Below are 21,489 nucleotides of genomic sequence, written 5' to 3'. Positions count from 1 at the left end.
TACAGTATATAATATATAATAATATAGAACGCGGTGTATATACATATAATACATAGTATAGTACGCAGCACAGTACAGTATATAATATATAATAATATAGAACGCGGGGTATATACATATAATACATAGTATAGTACGCAGCACAGTACAGTATATAATATATAATAATATAGAACGCGGGGTATATACATATAATACATAGTATAGTACGCAGCATAGTACAGTATATAATATATAATAATATAGAGCGCGGTGTATATACATATAATACATAGTATAGTACGCAGCATAGTACAGTATATAATATATAATAATATAGAGCGTGGTGTATATACATATAATACATAGTATAGTACGCAGCACAGTACAGTATATAATATATAATAATATAGAACGTGGTGTATATACATATAATACATAGTATAGTACACAGCACAGCACAGTATATAATATATAATAATATAGAACGCGGGGTATATACATATAATACATAGTATAGTACGCAGCACAGTACAGTATATAATATATAATAATATAGAACGTGGTGTATATACATATAATACATAGTATAGTACGCAGCACAGTACAGTATATAATATATAATAATATAGAACGCGGTGTATATATATATAATACATAGTATAGTACGCAGCATAGTACAGTATATAATATATAATAATATAGAACGTGGTGTATATACATATAATACATAGTATAGTACGCAGCACAGTACAGTATATAATATATAATAATATAGAACGCGGTGTATATACATATAATACATAGTATAGTACGCAGCACAGTACAGTATATAATATATAATAATATAGAACGCGGTGTATATACATATAATACATAGTATAGTACGCAGCACAGTACAGTATATAATATATAATAATATAGAACGCGGGGTATATACATATAATACATAGTATAGTACGCAGCACAGTACAGTATATAATATATAATAATATAGAACGTGGTGTATATACATATAATACATAGTATAGTACGCAGCACAGTACAGTATATAATATATAATAATATAGAACGTGGTGTATATACATATAATACATAGTATAGTACGCAGCACAGTACAGTATATAATATATAATAATATAGAACGCGGTGTATATACATATAATACATAGTATAGTACACAGCACAGTACAGTATATAATATATAATAATATAGAACGTGGTGTATATACATATAATACATAGTATAGTACGCAGCACAGTACAGTATATAATATATAATAATATAGAACGTGGTGTATATACATATAATACATAGTATAGTACGCAGCACAGTACAGTATATAATATATAATAATATAGAACGCGGTGTATATACATATAATACATAGTATAGTACGCAGCACAGTACAGTATATAATATATAATAATATAGAACGTGGTGTATATACATATAATACATAGTATAGTACGCAGCACAGTACAGTATATAATATATAATAATATAGAGCGTGGTGTATATACATATAATACATAGTATAGTACGCAGCACAGTACAGTATATAATATATAATAATATAGAACGCGGTGTATATACATATAATACATAGTATAGTACGCAGCACAGTACAGTATATAATATATAATAATATAGAACGCGGTGTATATACATATAATACATAGTATAGTACGCAGCACAGTACAGTATATAATATATAATAATATAGAACGTGGTGTATATACATATAATACATAGTATAGTACGCAGCACAGTACAGTATATAATATATAATAATATAGAACGCGGTGTATATACATATAATACATAGTATAGTACACAGCACAGCACAGTATATAATATATAATAATATAGAACGCGGGGTATATACATATAATACATAGTATAGTACGCAGCACAGTACAGTATATAATATATAATAATATAGAACGTGGTGTATATACATATAATACATAGTATAGTACGCAGCACAGTACAGTATATAATATATAATAATATAGAACGCGGTGTATATATATATAATACATAGTATAGTACGCAGCATAGTACAGTATATAATATATAATAATATAGAACGCGGTGTATATACATATAATACATAGTATAGTACGCAGCACAGTACAGTATATAATATATAATAATATAGAACGCGGGGTATATACATATAATACATAGTATAGTACGCAGCACAGTACAGTATATAATATATAATAATATAGAACGTGGTGTATATACATATAATACATAGTATAGTACGCAGCACAGTACAGTATATAATATATAATAATATAGAGCGTGGTGTATATACATATAATACATAGTATAGTACGCAGCACAGTACAGTATATAATATATAATAATATAGAACGCGGTGTATATACATATAATACATAGTATAGTACGCAGCACAGTACAGTATATAATATATAATAATATAGAACGCGGTGTATATACATATAATACATAGTATAGTACGCAGCACAGTACAGTATATAATATATAATAATATAGAACGTGGTGTATATACATATAATACATAGTATAGTACGCAGCACAGTACAGTATATAATATATAATAATATAGAACGCGGTGTATATACATATAATACATAGTATAGTACGCAGCACAGTACAGGATATAATATATAATAATATAGAACGCGGGGTATATACATATAATACATAGTATAGTACGCAGCATAGTACAGTATATAATATATAATAATATAGAGCGCGGTGTATATACATATAATACATAGTATAGTACGCAGCACAGTACAGTATATAATATATAATAATATAGAACGTGGTGTATATACATATAATACATAGTATAGTACGCAGCACAGTACAGTATATAATATATAATAATATAGAACGCGGGGTATATACATATAATACATAGTATAGTACGCAGCACAGTACAGTATATAATATATAATAATATAGAGCGTGGTGTATATACATATAATACATAGTATAGTACGCAGCATAGTACAGTATATAATATATAATAATATAGAACGTGGTGTATATACATATAATACATAGCATAGTACGCAGCACAGTACAGTATATAATATATAATAATATAGAACGCGGTGTATATACATATAATACATAGTATAGTACGCAGCATAGTACAGTATATAATATATAATAATATAGAACGCGGTGTATATACATATAATACATAGCATAGTACGCAGCACAGTACAGTATATAATATATAATAATATAGAACGTGGTGTATATACATATAATACATAGTATAGTACGCAGCACAGTACAGTATATAATATATAATAATATAGAACGCGGTGTATATACATATAATACATAGTATAGTACGCAGCACAGTACAGTATATAATATATAATAATATAGAGCGCGGTGTATATACATATAATACATAGTATAGTACGCAGCATAGTACAGTATATAATATATAATAATATAGAGCGTGGTGTATATACATATAATACATAGTATAGTACGCAGCACAGTACAGTATATAATATATAATAATATAGAGCGCGGTGTATATACATATAATACATAGTATAGTACGCAGCATAGTACAGTATATAATATATAATAATATAGAACGCGGTGTATATACATATAATACATAGTATAGTACGCAGCACAGTACAGTATATAATATATAATAATATAGAGCGCGGGGTATATACATATAATACATAGTATAGTACGCAGCACAGTACAGTATATAATATATAATAATATAGAACGTGGTGTATATACATATAATACATAGTATAGTACGCAGCACAGTACAGTATATAATATATAATAATATAGAACGCGGGGTATATACATATAATACATAGTATAGTACGCAGCACAGTACAGTATATAATATATAATAATATAGAGCGCGGTGTATATACATATAATACATAGTATAGTACGCAGCACAGTACAGTATATAATAATATAGAACGTGGTGTATATACATATAATACATAGTATAGTACGCAGCACAGTACAGTATATAATATATAATAATATAGAACGTGGTGTATATACATATAATACATAGTATAGTACGCAGCACAGTACAGTATATAATATATAATAATATAGAACGTGGTGTATATACATATAATACATAGTATAGTACGCAGCACAGTACAGTATATAATATATAATAATATAGAGCGCGGTGTATATACATATAATACATAGTATAGTACGCAGCACAGTACAGTATATAATATATAATAATATAGAACGCGGTGTATATACATATAATACATAGTATAGTACGCAGCACAGTACAGTATATAATATATAATAATATAGAACGCGGTGTATATACATATAATACATAGTATAGTACACAGCACAGTACAGTATATAATATATAATAATATAGAACGTGGTGTATATACATATAATACATAGTATAGTACGCAGCACAGTACAGTATATAATATATAATAATATAGAACGCGGGGTATATACATATAATACATAGTATAGTACGCAGCACAGTACAGTATATAATATATAATAATATAGAACGCGGGGTATATACATATAATACATAGTATAGTACGCAGCACAGTACAGTATATAATATATAATAATATAGAGCGCGGTGTATATACATATAATACATAGTATAGTACACAGCACAGTACAGTATATAATATATAATAATATAGAACGTGGTGTATATACATATAATACATAGTATAGTACGCAGCACAGTACAGTATATAATATATAATAATATAGAACGCGGGGTATATACATATAATACATAGTATAGTACGCAGCACAGTACAGTATATAATATATAATAATATAGAACGCGGTGTATATACATATAATACATAGTATAGTACGCAGCACAGTACAGTATATAATATATAATAATATAGAACGCGGTGTATATACATATAATACATAGTATAGTACGCAGCACAGTACAGTATATAATATATAATAATATAGAACGCGGGGTATATACATATAATACATAGTATAGTACGCAGCACAGTACAGTATATAATATATAATAATATAGAACGCGGTGTATATACATATAATACATAGTATAGTACGCAGCACAGCACAGTACATAATATATAATAATATAGAACGCGGTGTATATACATATAATACATAGTATAGTACGCAGCACAGTACAGTATATAATATATAATAATATAGAACGCGGTGTATATACATATAATACATAGTATAGTACGCAGCACAGTACAGGATATAATATATAATAATATAGAACGTGGTGTATATACATATAATACATAGTATAGTACGCAGCACAGTACAGTATATAATATATAATAATATAGAACGTGGTGTATATACATATAATACATAGTATAGTACGCAGCACAGTACAGTATATAATATATAATAATATAGAACGCGGGGTATATACATATAATACATAGTATAGTACGCAGCACAGTACAGTATATAATATATAATAATATAGAACGCGGGGTATATACATATAATACATAGTATAGTACGCAGCACAGTACAGTATATAATATATAATAATACAGAACGTGGTGTATATACATATAATACATAGTATAGTACGCAGCACAGTACAGTATATAATATATAATAATATAGAACGTGGTGTATATACATATAATACATAGTATAGTACGCAGCACAGTACAGTATATAATATATAATAATATAGAACGCGGTGTATATACATATAATACATAGTATAGTACGCAGCATAGTACAGTATATAATATATAATAATATAGAACGCGGGGTATATACATATAATACATAGTATAGTACGCAGCATAGTACAGTATATAATATATAATAATATAGAACGCGGTGTATATACATATAATACATAGTATAGTACGCAGCACGGTACAGTATATAATATATAATAATATAGAGCGCGGGGTATATACATATAATACATAGTATAGTACGCAGCACAGTACAGTATATAATATATAATAATATAGAACGTGGTGTATATACATATAATACATAGTATAGTACGCAGCACAGTACAGTATATAATATATAATAATATAGAACGCGGTGTATATACATATAATACATAGTATAGTACACAGCACAGTACAGTATATAATAATATAGAACGCGGTGTATATACATATAATACATAGTATAGTACGCAGCACAGTATATAATATATAATAATATAGAGCGTGGTGTATATACATATAATACATAGTATAGTACGCAGCACAGTACAGTATATAATATATAATAATATAGAACGCGGTGTATATACATATAATACATAGTATAGTACGCAGCACAGTACAGTATATAATATATAATAATATAGAACGCGGTGTATATACATATAATACATAGTATAGTACGCAGTACAGTATATAATATATAATAATATAGAGCGTGGTGTATATACATATAATACATAGTATAGTACGCAGCACAGTACAGTATATAATATATAATAATATAGAACGCGGTGTATATACATATAATACATAGTATAGTACGCAGCACAGTACAGTATATAATATATAATAATATAGAACGCGGTGTATATACATATAATACATAGTATAGTACGCAGCACAGTACAGTATATAATATATAATAATATAGAACGCGGTGTATATACATATAATACACAGTATAGTACGCAGCACAGTACAGTATATAATATATAATAATATAGAACGTGGTGTATATACATATAATACATAGTATAGTACGCAGCACAGTACAGTATATAATATATAATAATATAGAACGCGGTGTATATACATATAATACATAGTATAGTACGCAGCACAGTACAGTATATAATATATAATAATATAGAGCGCGGTGTATATACATATAATACATAGTATAGTACGCAGCACAGTACAGTATATAATATATAATAATATAGAACGCGGTGTATATACATATAATACATAGTATAGTACGCAGCACAGTACAGTATATAATATATAATAATATAGAACGCGGTGTATATACATATAATACATAGTATAGTACGCAGCACAGTACAGTATATAATATATAATAATATAGAACGCGGTGTATATACATATAATACATAGTATAGTACGCAGCACAGTACAGTATATAATATATAATAATATAGAACGCGGTGTATATACATATAATACATAGTATAGTACGCAGCACAGTACAGTATATAATATATAATAATATAGAACGCGGGGTATATACATATAATACATAGTATAGTACGCAGCACAGTACAGTATATAATATATAATAATATAGAACGCGGTGTATATACATATAATACATAGTATAGTACGCAGCACAGTACAGTATATAATATATAATAATATAGAACGCGGGGTATATACATATAATACATAGTATAGTACGCAGCACAGTACAGTATATAATATATAATAATATAGAACGTGGTGTATATACATATAATACATAGTATAGTACGCAGCACAGTACAGTATATAATATATAATAATATAGAACGCGGTGTATATACATATAATACATAGTATAGTACGCAGCACAGTACAGTATATAATATATAATAATATAGAACGCGGTGTATATACATATAATACATAGTATAGTACGCAGCACAGTACAGTATATAATATATAATAATTTGGCACGTGGTGTAAATGACGCCACACAGCCCCTCCCCCTTGTACTTTGTGCCACGTTGCCGCGGGAGTGGAGAGCGGTAGAGGTCGCCGTCCCAGCAGCGGACCAGTCCAGTCACCGGTGAGGTCAGATGACAGGTCAGGTGACTGGTCTGGTCCACTCCCGGGCCGGCATTGTCACCGATCAGAGCTCCGCCGCAGGACTCCTGCCTTCTCCTGATCGCTGGTCCGGCGCCTGTTTTGCTGCAGCTTCAGCGCCCAGCGGCACATTTTGCAGACGGTCGGGACGGCGGTGAGAAACCAGGACTATCCCACCGGATCCGGGACGGTTGGGATGTATGTTAAAAGTGTCCCTATTATAGCAGCGCTTCGTCACTGTTCACAATGAGTTTTTTGACACTTTTTGTGACGCGGAAACCGAGCGGAAAAACCGTCTCGTGGGAAAAAGCAGCGACATGCCTTCTCTTGGGGCGTTTACGCCTCTGACCTCCCTCAGGCTCTGTTCACACTGAGTTTTCTCTGCTCCAGGCGTTCTTTGCACAGAGGTCTGACACTCGTCGAGGCGTTTTTTCCCGTTTCTGACTGATTGAAATGGGGTTTTGGAGGCGGAACCTCCTCAAGATGAGTCGTGTCACTTCTTTTTACCGCGACGCGGTTTTTCTGATCACGTTAAAATAACTCCTCCACCTGCCATTAAAATCAATGGGAGACATTTTCGGGCGGTTTTTGATGAGTTTTGCGGAGCAGTTTCCGCGCCAAAAAACTGTGTGAACAGGGCCATAGACATCAATGGGAGGCAGAGGAAGCGTATTTCCCGGCGTTTTTTGGCCAGGGCGCCCAATGGCCACGGGCAAAAAACGCCACAAACGGCGTGCAGGCAGATCAAAAGCTGCCTCAAAATTCCAGATGAAAATGCCTCCTATTGATTTCAATGGGAGACGGGGGCGGTTTTCTCCCGTGAGCGATAAAACCGCCTCGCGGGAGAAAGAAGGCACATGCCCTATCTTCGCGTGTTTACACCTCTGACCTCCCATTGACATCAATGGAAGGCAGAGAAAATCAATGCAAACGACGTGCAGGACAAAATCTGCCTCAAAATCCCAAACAGAATTTTGAGGCAGAATTTTCCTCCTGCAATAAACTTTGTGTGAACGAGGCCTTACAGAGGCTTTATGTCTGTGAGTGTAGGAGGCTAGAGAGTCTCCAGTACACAGCCGCTCTATCCCTATTATCTCTCTGATGTCTACACGACAGTCCTCCACCAGGTAGAGTGTCTCCAGTACACAGCCGCTCTATCCCTATTATCTCTCTGATGTCTACACGACAGTCCTCCACCAGGTAGAGTGTCTCCAGTACACAGCCGCTCTATCCCTATTATCTCTCTGATGTCTACACGACAGTCCTCCACCAGGTAGAGTGTCTCCAGTACACAGCCGCTCTATCCCTATTATCTCTCTGATGTCTACACGACAGTCCTCCACCAGGTAGAGTGTCTCCAGTACACAGCCGCTCTATCCCTCTTATCTCTCTATTATGACCACACGACAGTCCTCCACCGCCAGGTAGAGTGTCTCCAGTACACAGCCGCTCTATCCCTATTATCTCTCTGATGTCTACACGACAGTCCTCCACCAGGTAGAGTGTCTCCAGTACACAGCCGCTCTATCCCTATTATCTCTCTGATGTCTACACGACAGTCCTCCACCAGGTAGAGTGTCTCCAGTACACAGCCGCTCTATCCCTATTATCTCTCTGATGTCTACACGACAGTCCTCCACCAGGTAGAGTGTCTCCAGTACACAGCCGCTCTATCCCTATTATCTCTCTGATGTCTACACGACAGTCCTCCACCAGGTAGAGTGTCTCCAGTACACAGCCGCTCTATCCCTCTTATCTCTCTATTATGACCACACGACAGTCCTCCACCGCCAGGTAGAGTGTCTCCAGTACACAGCCGCTCTATCCCTATTATCTCTCTGATGTCTACACGACAGTCCTCCACCAGGTAGAGTGTCTCCAGTACACAGCCGCTCTATCCCTATTATCTCTCTGATGTCTACACGACAGTCCTCCACCAGGTAGAGTGTCTCCAGTACACAGCCGCTCTATCCCTATTATCTCTCTGATGTCTACACGACAGTCCTCCACCAGGTAGAGTGTCTCCAGTACACAGCCGCTCTATCCCTCTTATCTCTCTATTATGACCACACGACAGTCCTCCACCGCCAGGTAGAGTGTCTCCAGTACACAGCCGCTCTATCCCTATTATCTCTCTGATGTCTACACGACAGTCCTCCACCAGGTAGAGTGTCTCCAGTACACAGCCGCTCTATCCCTATTATCTCTCTGATGTCTACACGACAGTCCTCCACCAGGTAGAGTGTCTCCAGTACACAGCCGCTCTATCCCTATTATCTCTCTGATGTCTACACGACAGTCCTCCACCAGGTAGAGTGTCTCCAGTACACAGCCGCTCTATCCCTCTTATCTCTCTATTATGACCACACGACAGTCCTCCACCGCCAGGTAGAGTGTCTCCAGTACACAGCCGCTCTATCCCTCTTATACTATATAGTGTAGGGAGGAGTGGTTTGTCTATCTAATTGCTATGCCTCTCTATGATACTACAGTAGAGCCGTGCGTTTCCCCGTGCTCACCCGCTCTTCCTGTCTCCTCCACCTGATTGGTTATTACACGTGCCGAGAGTGACCTGAAATACAGCGCAAGTGTGAGTACTGATACAATGTAACGAATACTACAGCAGCACTGATACAATGTAACGAATACTACAGCAGCGCACACTGATACAATGGAACTAATACTACAGCAGCACACTGATACAATGTAACGAATACTACAGCAGCACAGAGATACAATGTAACTAATACTACAGCAGCGCACAGATACAATGTAACGAATACTACAGCAGCGCACAGATACAATGTAACGAATACTACAGCAGCACTGATACAATGTAACGAATACTACAGCAGCACAGAGATACAATGTAACTAATACTACAGCAGCACACAGATACAATGTAACGAATACTACAGCAGCGCACAGATACAATGTAACGAATACTACAGCAGCGCACAGATACAATGTAACGAATACTACAGCAGCACAGAGATACAATGTAACTAATACTACAGCAGCACACAGATACAATGTAACGAATACTACAGCAGCACACAGATACAATGTAACGAATACTACAGCAGCACACAGATACAATGTAACGAATACTACAGCAGCACAGAGATACAATGTAACTAATACTACAGCAGCACTAATACAATGTAATGAATACTACAGCAGCACTAATACAATGTAACGAATACTACAGCAGCACTGATACAATGTAACGAATACTACAGCAGCACTGATACAATGTAACGAATACTACAGCAGCGCACACTGATACAATGTAACGAATACTACAGCAGCGCACACTGATACAATGTAACGAATACTACAGCAGCACTGATACAATGTAACGAATACTACAGCAGCACACACTGATACAATGTAACTAATACTACAGCAGCACTGATACAATGTAACTAATACTACAGCAGCACAGATACAATGTAACGAATACTACAGAAGCACTGATACAATGTAACGAATACTACAGCAGCACAGATACAATGTAACGAATACTACAGCAGCACAGATACAATGTAACGAATACTACAGCAGCACAGATACAATGTAACGAATACTACAGCAGCACTGATACACTGTAACGAATACTACAGCAGCACAGATACACTGTAACTAATACTACAGCAGCACAGATACAATGTAACGAATACTACAGCAGCGCACAGATACAATGTAACTAATACTACAGCAGCGCACAGATACAATGTAACTAATACTACAGCAGCGCAGATACAATGTAACTAATACTACAGCAGCACAGATACAATGTAACGAATACTACAGAAGCACTGATACAATGTAACGAATACTACAGCAGCACAGATACAATGTAACTAATACTACAGCTGCACACAGCGATATCATGTAACTATAATCCTCTTATATATAATATTACCACCGCACACAGTGATATCATGTAACTATAATCCTCTTATATATAATATTACACCCCCGCACACAGTGATATCATGTAACTATAATCCTCTTATATATAATATTACACCCCCGCACACAGTGATATCATGTAACTATAATCCTCTTATATATAATATTACCACCGCACACAGTGATATCATGTAACTATAATCCTCTTATATATAATATTACACCCCCGCACACAGCGATATCATGTAACTATAATCCTCTTATATATAATATTACACCCCCGCACACAGTGATATCATGTAACTATAATCCTCTTATATATAATATTACACCCCGCACACAGTGATATCATGTAACTATAATCCTCTTATATATAATATTACCACCGCACACAGCGATATCATGTAACTATAATCCTCTTATATATAATATTACACCCCCGCACACAGTGATATCATGTAACTATAATCCTCTTATATATAATATTACCCCCCGCACACAGTGATATCATGTAACTATAATCCTCTTATATATAATATTACCCCCCGCACACAGTGATATCATGTAACTATAATCCTCTTATATATAATATTACACCCCCGCACACAGTGATATCATGTAACTATAATCCTCTTATATATAATATTACCACCGCACACAGTGATATCATGTAACTATAATCCTCTTATATATAATATTACACCCGCACACAGCGATATCATGTAACTATAATCCTCTTATATATAATATTACCCCCCGCACACAGCGATATCATGTAACTATAATCCTCTTATATATAATATTACACCCCCGCTCACAGTGATATCATGTAACTATAATCCTCTTATATATAATATTACACCCCCGCACACAGCGATATCATGTAACTATAATCCTCTTATATATAATATTACACCCCCGCACACAGTGATATCATGTAACTATAATCCTCTTATATATAATATTACACCCCCGCACACAGCGATATCATGTAACTATAATCCTCTTATATATAATATTACACCCCCGCTCACAGTGATATCATGTAACTATAATCCTCTTATATATAATATTACACCCCCGCACACAGTGATATCATGTAACTATAATCCTCTTATATATAATATTACACCCCCGCACACAGTGATATCATGTAACTATAATCCTCTTATATATAATATTACACCCCCGCACACAGTGATATCATGTAACTATAATCCTCTTATATATAATATTACACCCCCGCACACAGTGATATCATGTAACTATAATCCTCTTATATATAATATTACACCCGCACACAGTGATATCATGTAACTATAATCCTCTTATATATAATATTACACCCCCGCACACAGCGATATCATGTAACTATAATCCTCTTATATATAATATTACACCCGCACACAGTGATATCATGTAACTATAATCCTCTTATATATAATATTACCACCGCACACAGCGATATCATGTAACTATAATCCTCTTATATATAATATTACACCCCCGCACACAGCGATATCATGTAACTATAATCCTCTTATATATAATATTACACCCCCGCACACACTGATATCATGTAACTATAATCCTCTTATATATAATATTACACCCCCGCACACAGTGATATCATGTAACTATAATCCTCTTATATATAATATTACACCCCCGCACACAGCGATATCATGTAACTATAATCCTCTTATATATAATATTACCACCGCACACAGTGATATCATGTAACTATAATCCTCTTATATATAATATTACACCCCCGCACACAGTGATATCATGTAACTATAATCCTCTTATATATAATATTACACCCGCACACAGTGATATCATGTAACTATAATCCTCTTATATATAATATTACACCCCCGCACACAGTGATATCATGTAACTATAATCCTCTTATATATAATATTACACCCGCACACAGTGATATCATGTAACTATAATCCTCTTATATATAATATTACACCCCCGCACACAGTGATATCATGTAACTATAATCCTCTTATATATAATATTACACCCCCCGCACACAGTGATATCATGTAACTATAATCCTCTTATATATAATATTACCACCGCACACAGTGATATCATGTAACTATAATCCTCTTATATATAATATTACACCCCCGCACACACTGATATCATGTAACTATAATCCTCTTATATATAATATTACACCCCCGCACACAGTGATATCATGTAACTATAATCCTCTTATATATAATATTACACCCCCGCACACAGTGATATCATGTAACTATAATCCTCTTATATATAATATTACCACCGCACACAGTGATATCATGTAACTATAATCCTCTTATATATAATATTACACCCCCGCACACAGTGATATCATGTAACTATAATCCTCTTATATATAATATTACACCCCCGCACACAGTGATATCATGTAACTATAATCCTCTTATATATAATATTACACCCCCGCACACACTGATATCGTGTAACTATAATCCTCTTATATATAATATTACACCCCCGCACACAGTGATATCATGTAACTATAATCCTCTTATATATAATATTACACCCCCGCACACAGTGATATCATGTAACTATAATCCTCTTATATATAATACTACACCCCGCACACAGTGATATCATGTAACTATAATCCTCTTATATATAATATTACACCCCCGCACACAGTGATATCATGTAACTATAATCCTCTTATATATAATATTACACCCCCCGCACACAGTGATATCATGTAACTATAATCCTCTTATATATAATATTACACCCCCGCACACAGCGATATCATGTAACTATAATCCTCTTATATATAATATTACACCCCCGCACACAGTGAGATCATGTAACTATAATCCTCTTATATATAATATTACACCCCCGCACACAGTGATATCATGTAACTATAATCCTCTTATATATAATATTACACCCGCACACAGTGATATCATGTAACTATAATCCTCTTATATATAATATTACACCCGCACACAGTGATATCATGTAACTATAATCCTCTTATATATAATATTACACCCCCGCACACAGCGATATCATGTAACTATAATCCTCTTATATATAATATTACACCCCCGCACACAGTGATATCATGTAACTATAATCCTCTTATATATAATATTACACCCCCGCACACAGCGATATCATGTAACTATAATCCTCTTATATATAATATTACACCCCGCACACAGTGATATCATGTAACTATAATCCTCTTATATATAATATTACACCCCCGCACACAGTGATATCATGTAACTATAATCCTCTTATATATAATATTACACACCCGCACACAGCGATATCATGTAACTATAATCCTCTTATATATAATATTACACCCGCACACAGCGATATCATGTAACTATAATCCTCTTATATATAATATTACACCCCCGCACACAGTGATATCGTGTAACTATAATCCTCTTATATATAATATTACACCCGCACACAGTGATATCATGTAACTATAATCCCCTTATATATAATATTACACCCCCGCACACAGTGATATCATGTAACTATAATCCTCTTATATATAATATTACACCCCCGCACACAGCGATATCATGTAACTATAATCCTCTTATATATAATATTACACCCGCACACAGTGATATCATGTAACTATAATCCTCTTATATATAATATTACACCCCCGCACACAGTGATATCATGTAACTATAATCCTCTTATATATAATATTACACCCCCCGCACACAGTGATATCGTGTAACTATAATCCTCTTATATATAATATTACACCCCCGCACACAGTGATATCATGTAACTATAATCCTCTTATATATAATATTACACCCCCGCACACAGTGATATCATGTAACTATAATCCTCTTATATATAATATTACACCCCCCGCACACAGCGATATCATGTAACTATAATCCTCTTATATATAATATTACACCCCCGCACACACTGATATCATGTAACTATAATCCTCTTATATATAATATTACACCCGCACACAGCGATATCATGTAACTATAATCCTCTTATATATAATATTACACCCGCACACAGTGATATCATGTAACTATAATCCTCTTATATATAATATTACACCCCCGCACACAGCGATATCATGTAACTATAATCCTCTTATATATAATATTACACCCGCACACAGCGATATCATGTAACTATAATCCTTTTATATATAATATTACCCCCCCGCACACAGCGATATCATGTAACTATAATCCTCTTATATATAATATTACTCCCCCGCACACAGTGATATCATGTAACTATAATCCTCTTATATATAATATTACACCCGCACACAGTGATATCATGTAACTATAATCCTCTTATATATAATATTACACCCCCGCACACAGTGATATCATGTAACTATAATCCTCTTATATATAATATTACACCCGCACACAGTGATATCATGTAACTATAATCCTCTTATATATAATATTACACCCCCGCACACAGTGATATCATGTAACTATAATCCTCTTATATATAATATTACACCCCCGCACACAGCGATATCATGTAACTATAATCCTCTTATATATAATATTACACCCCCGCACACAGCGATATCATGTAACTATAATCCTCTTATATATAATATTACACCCCCGCACACAGTGATATCATGTAACTATAATCCTCTTATATATAATATTACACCCCCGCACACAGTGATATCATGTAACTATAATCCTCTTATATATAATATTACACCCCCGCACACAGCGATATCATGTAACTATAATCCTCTTATATATAATATTACACCCCCGCACACAGTGATATCATGTAACTATAATCCTCTTATATATAATATTACACCCCCGCACACAGCGATATCATGTAACTATAATCCTCTTATATATAATATTACACCCCCGCACACAGTGATATCATGTAACTATAATCCTCTTATATATAATATTACACCCGCACACAGCGATATCATGTAACTATAATCCTCTTATATATAATATTACACCCCCGCACACAGTGATATCATGTAACTATAATCCTCTTATATATAATATTACACCCGCACACAGTGATATCGTGTAACTATAATCCTCTTATATATAATATTACACCCGCACACAGTGATATCATGTAACTATAATCCTCTTATATATAATATTACACCCCCGCACACAGTGATATCATGTAACTATAATCCTCTTATATATAATATTACCCCCCGCACACAGTGATATCATGTAACTATAATCCTCTTATATATAATATTACACCCCGCACACAGCGATATCATGTAACTATAATCCTCTTATATATAATATTACACCCCCGCACACACTGATATCATGTAACTATAATCCTCTTATATATAATATTACACCCCCCGCACACACTGATATCATGTAACTATAATCCTCTTATATATAATATTACACCCGCACACAGTGATATCATGTAACTATAATCCTCTTATATATAATATTACACCCGCACACACTGATATCATGTAACTATAATCCTCTTATATATAATATTACACCCCCGCACACAGTGATATCATGTAACTATAATCCTCTTATATATAATATTACACCCGCACACAGTGATATCATGTAACTATAATCCTCTTATATATAATATTACCCCCCGCACACAGTGATATCATGTAACTATAATCCTCTTATATATAATATTACACCCGCACACAGCGATATCATGTAACTATAATCCTCTTATATATAATATTACACCCGCACACAGTGATATCATGTAACTATAATCCTCTTATATATAATATTACACCCGCACACAGTGATATCATGTAACTATAATCCTCTTATATATAATATTACACCCCCGCACACAGCGATATCGTGTAACTATAATCCTCTTATATATAATATTACACCCGCACACAGCGATATCATGTAACTATAATCCTCTTATATATAATATTACACCCCCGCACACAGTGATATCATGTAACTATAATCCTCTTATATATAATATTACACCCCCGCACACAGTGATATCATGTAACTATAATCCTCTTATATATAATATTACACCCCCCGCACACAGTGATATCGTGTAACTATAATCCTCTTATATATAATATTACCCCCCGCACACAGTGATATCGTGTAACTATAATCCTCTTATATATAATATTACACCCCCGCACACAGTGATATCATGTAACTATAATCCTCTTATATATAATATTACACCCCCGCACACAGTGATATCATGTAACTATAATCCTCTTATATATAATATTACACCCCCGCACACAGTGATATCATGTAACTATAATCCTCTTATATATAATATTACACCCCCGCACACAGTGATATCATGTAACTATAATCCTCTTATATATAATATTACACCCCCGCACACAGTGATATCATGTAACTATAATCCTCTTATATATAATATTACACCCCCGCACACAGTGATATCATGTAACTATAATCCTCTTATATATAATATTACACCCCCGCACACAGTGATATCATGTAACTATAATCCTCTTATATATAATATTACACCCCCGCACACAGTGATATCGTGTAACTATAATCCTCTTATATATAATATTACACCCCCGCACACAGTGATATCATGTAACTATAATCCTCTTATATATAATATTACACCCCCGCACACAGTGATATCATGTAACTATAATCCTCTTATATATAATATTACACCCCCGCACACAGTGATATCATGTAACTATAATCCTCTTATATATAATATTACACCCCCGCACACAGTGATATCATGTAACTATAATCCTCTTATATATAATATTACACCCCCGCACACAGTGATATCATGTAACTATAATCCTCTTATATATAATATTACACCCCCGCACACAGTGATATCATGTAACTATAATCCTCTTATATATAATATTACACCCCCGCACACAGTGATATCATGTAACTATAATCCTCTTATATATAATATTACACCCCCGCACACAGTGATATCATGTAACTATAATCCTCTTATATATAATATTACACCCCGCACACAGTGATATCATGTAACTATAATCCTCTTATATATAATATTACACCCCCGCACACAGTGATATCGTGTAACTATAATCCTCTTATATATAATATTACACCCCCGCACACACTGATATCATGTAACTATAATCCTCTTATATATAATATTACACCCGCACACAGCGATATCATGTAACTATAATCCTCTTATATATAATATTACACCCCCGCACACAGCGATATCATGTAACTATAATCCTCTTATATATAATATTACACCCGCACACAGTGATATCATGTAACTATAATCCTCTTATATATAATATTACCACCGCACACAGCGATATCATGTAACTATAATCCTCTTATATATAATATTACACCCCCGCACACAGCGATATCATGTAACTATAATCCTCTTATATATAATATTACACCCCCGCACACACTGATATCATGTAACTATAATCCTCTTATATATAATATTACACCCCCGCACACAGTGATATCATGTAACTATAATCCTCTTATATATAATATTACACCCCCGCACACAGCGATATCATGTAACTATAATCCTCTTATATATAATATTACCACCGCACACAGTGATATCATGTAACTATAATCCTCTTATATATAATATTACACCCGCACACAGTGATATCATGTAACTATAATCCTCTTATATATAATATTACACCCCCGCACACACTGATATCGTGTAACTATAATCCTCTTATATATAATATTACACCCCCGCACACAGTGATATCATGTAACTATAATCCTCTTATATATAATATTACACCCCCGCACACAGTGATATCATGTAACTATAATCCTCTTATATATAATACTACACCCCGCACACAGTGATATCATGTAACTATAATCCTCTTATATATAATATTACACCCCCGCACACAGTGATATCATGTAACTATAATCCTCTTATATATAATATTACACCCGCACACAGTGATATCATGTAACTATAATCCTCTTATATATAATATTACACCCCCGCACACAGCGATATCATGTAACTATAATCCTCTTATATATAATATTACACCCCCGCACACAGTGATATCATGTAACTATAATCCTCTTATATATAATATTACACCCCCGCACACAGCGATATCATGTAACTATAATCCTCTTATATATAATATTACACCCGCACACAGCGATATCATGTAACTATAATCCTCTTATATATAATATTACACCCCCGCACACAGTGATATCGTGTAACTATAATCCTCTTATATATAATATTACACCCGCACACAGTGATATCATGTAACTATAATCCCCTTATATATAATATTACACCCCCGCACACAGTGATATCATGTAACTATAATCCTCTTATATATAATATTACACCCCCGCACACAGCGATATCATGTAACTATAATCCTCTTATATATAATATTACACCCGCACACAGTGATATCATGTAACTATAATCCTCTTATATATAATATTACACCCCCGCACACAGTGATATCATGTAACTATAATCCTCTTATATATAATATTACACCCCCGCACACAGTGATATCATGTAACTATAATCCTCTTATATATAATATTACACCCGCACACAGCGATATCATGTAACTATAATCCTCTTATATATAATATTACACCCCCGCTCACAGTGATATCATGTAACTATAATCCTCTTATATATAATATTACTCCCCCGCACACAGTGATATCATGTAACTATAATCCTCTTATATATAATATTACACCCCCGCTCACAGTGATATCATGTAACTATAATCCTCTTATATATAATATTACACCCCCGCACACAGCGATATCATGTAACTATAATCCTCTTATATATAATATTACACCCGCACACAGTGATATCATGTAACTATAATCCTCTTATATATAATATTACACCCCCGCACACAGCGATATCATGTAACTATAATCCTCTTATATATAATATTACACCCGCACACAGCGATATCATGTAACTATAATCCTTTTATATATAATATTACCCCCCCGCACACAGCGATATCATGTAACTATAATCCTCTTATATATAATATTACACCCCCGCACACAGTGATATCATGTAACTATAATCCTCTTATATATAATATTACACCCCCGCACACAGTGATATCATGTAACTATAATCCTCTTATATATAATATTACACCCCCGCACACAGTGATATCATGTAACTATAATCCTCTTATATATAATATTACACCCCCGCACACAGTGATATCATGTAACTATAATCCTCTTATATATAATATTACACCCCCGCACACAGTGATATCATGTAACTATAATCCTCTTATATATAATATTACACCCCCGCACACAGTGATATCATGTAACTATAATCCTCTTATATATAATATTACACCCCCGCACACAGTGATATCATGTAACTATAATCCTCTTATATATAATATTACACCCCGCACACAGTGATATCATGTAACTATAATCCTCTTATATATAATATTACACCCCCGCACACAGTGATATCGTGTAACTATAATCCTCTTATATATAATATTACACCCCCGCACACACTGATATCATGTAACTATAATCCTCTTATATATAATATTACACCCCCGCACACAGTGATATCATGTAACTATAATCCTCTTATATATAATATTACACCCCCCGCACACACTGATATCATGTAACT

General features: G+C 33.9%; 1 protein-coding gene across 4 annotated transcripts in view; it reads left to right on the top strand.

The window, feature by feature from the left end:
• The first annotated feature begins 8,044 nt into the window (after positions 1–8,044).
• Positions 8,045–21,489, top strand: part of RRP8 (ribosomal RNA processing 8) — a 47,844-nt gene continuing 34,399 nt past the window's right edge. The window contains exons 1-2 of one of the 4 annotated variants that reach the window (XM_075849547.1): positions 8,045–9,813; positions 9,892–10,390. The gene's annotated coding sequence lies outside the window, so the exon portion shown is untranslated. Of the gene's footprint in view, positions 10,391–21,489 lie in introns of all 4 variants that reach the window. The other 3 variants (XM_075849549.1, XM_075849548.1, XM_075849546.1) reach the window with 3 other exon arrangements.

The sequence above is a fragment of the Rhinoderma darwinii genome, unplaced genomic scaffold (assembly GCF_050947455.1).
Source record: "Rhinoderma darwinii isolate aRhiDar2 unplaced genomic scaffold, aRhiDar2.hap1 Scaffold_950, whole genome shotgun sequence".
NCBI lineage: Eukaryota > Metazoa > Chordata > Amphibia > Anura > Rhinodermatidae > Rhinoderma > Rhinoderma darwinii.
Note: the sequence above shows the minus strand (reverse complement) of the source record. Positions and strands in the feature narration are given on the sequence as shown.